Source organism: Penaeus monodon, chromosome 11, assembly GCF_015228065.2.
Source record: "Penaeus monodon isolate SGIC_2016 chromosome 11, NSTDA_Pmon_1, whole genome shotgun sequence".
Taxonomy (NCBI): domain Eukaryota; kingdom Metazoa; phylum Arthropoda; class Malacostraca; order Decapoda; family Penaeidae; genus Penaeus; species Penaeus monodon.
The window spans coordinates 35,305,591-35,307,678 of NC_051396.1; the positions used below are offsets into that span (position 1 = coordinate 35,305,591).

At 36.8% G+C, this 2,088-nt stretch overlaps 1 long non-coding RNA gene across 1 annotated transcript; it reads right to left on the bottom strand.

The window, feature by feature from the left end:
• Window positions 1–913: 913 nt before the first annotated feature.
• Window positions 914–2,027, bottom strand: LOC119578950. The gene is made up of 3 exons (XR_005229227.1): window positions 1,924–2,027; window positions 1,218–1,338; window positions 914–1,040 (listed from the first exon to the last, which is right to left on the bottom strand). It is a non-coding gene; the product is annotated as an uncharacterized LOC119578950 (long non-coding RNA).
• Window positions 2,028–2,088: the final 61 nt, after the last annotated feature.

Here is a 2,088-nt window from a genome sequence, read left to right on the forward strand (position 1 = left end):
AAGAAAAAATAAATAAAATAATTAATGTATACTGTTAAATAAAAATCAAATAAAAAGTATTGCTTACCACTTGGGTAAATCACTACTCTTTGTACACAAGACAATTCATCTAAAAATATGCCTTAGCAGAATGTTGTACTGTAGTGAACATTAACTTATACCTTGTGTCTTTCCTTCCTCCATCCTCTCTTCCTTCCTTCCCTCTTTTCCCCCCTTCCCATCCCCCCCTCCTTCCTCTTTTTACCCTTTTCACTAGAGATTATGGTGGTAACGCTGCTTCCAGCACCATGACAGGGGGTCTGGCCCTGTGATCCTGAGGAGCTTGAATCTGTGATAAGCTTGGGGAGGCAGGGGGTCGGGTAAGGCAAAAGGTGACAGCTGTGTCCACACTCTGGCCTGAGATGAGGCCCCTTGACCCCTTTGTGTGGGATCAGACAATTTTAACAATGGGGGGTCCCCCCCCTCGGCTCCATCATATCCGATTGTGTATCAAAGGCATTCTGTGAAATAGAATGGAATTATTATTCTTTGTAAAAAGGAATATCTACATTTTGCCTACTTTATACTTGCTTCCAATTAAAAAAAATTTATATTTACTTGCAAAAAGAAAATTGACTCTATTCTTCTTTCCGATATACACATCACTAAAAGTATTCTAACTCTAGTCCGGGAAGTTCTAATTTTACTTAAAATCAAAAAAATATAGTGATGGTGATTATAAGAAATATAATGCTTGTATTATTTATATGATATCACTAATATTTCCATTTCCATAGTATCTCTCAGACTTCAATAGTCAAACAAAAAATGAAGCATCACACAACATAAACAACTCATCACTCCTTTTAACCCTCCTTTTATAATACCTCCGAAAAGAGTGTCGAAATTGGGGGCCCCCTGGAACTGTGAAAATTTGTTGCATTTTGTACGCAAATTCTGCACATGGACTTCACTTGCTTCTGCTGTGCTTCAGGATCTGCATCACGTGATGACACACAGAGGAACACCCGCAGCATTGTCCTTTTCCTCCACGTTGATACCTGTTGAGACATAAATGGATATTCATATATAACACTTAAAATTATCGTTTTATTATCAAAAAAAAAAAATTAAACACACTATCTACCAACACAAGAAAGTTTTTTTCTTAATAAACCTACTTATGCTTACAAGAAGAAAAGTGGAAGATAAAAATCATACTATAAAAAAAGACATACCATATTTAGAATAGTCGCAAGCTGCATCAGGAAAAGGGAAGTTGTGCCAAATATGTTCGACTCATCAGGGCAGAAGAAGTCTATAGGCCATACATCAATATACTGCTTTGGTCTATCTTTCCTGATAATAAGAAATTAATCAATAAATTATTTAAAACATAACGTACTGTTTACTTTATATGGATGAGCCACCTAACCACCAAGTTGGCCCGAATAAAGCCTCACTCCCTCAAGTGTCATTTGCGAAGTTGCACAATGCTAGTTTGGGCGATTTCAGTCATTTGTTTGTTGTGCATTCCCATTCCTTGGTGGCTTTATTTGCAATAGAGGATGATTTTTTTTTTTTTTTTACTGACTTTGGGGGGGGGCTTTACTCTGTGAAGGGCCCCTTAAACAGAAACTGTTTAGCAGGGGCATTAAGACCATATTTAATCCCCTAAAATGTAAGAAAAAAATGTATGAACTCCTAAATGTTGGGGTCCTCGCATGGATTAATAGTTAAAAAACCTCTTACTATTTTACCCCCATAAATTAATAAACCTTTTTCCTGATTTATCTCCTTTCATAAATTGTAATATCGTTCTATTACAATCATACAATACAAAGCAAATGTCTCTGGGCATTAAAAAAATAAAGCAATACATTTAACAAAAAACTAAATTTCCCATCAATCACTGGAAATAGATATAAAATAATAATAAATTACTTCAAATAGCTGCCTTGTCCATAAGGTGGAAGTGGCGGCACAAGCACACATTCTTGCCAATGTTGAGGATGTCACTGATCATGGCAACATATTCATCTGTCTGTCTCATGTGCATCTGGGCCTTGGGTCAGAACGGGGGGAAAGAAGAGCCGAGCACCGCTTGGT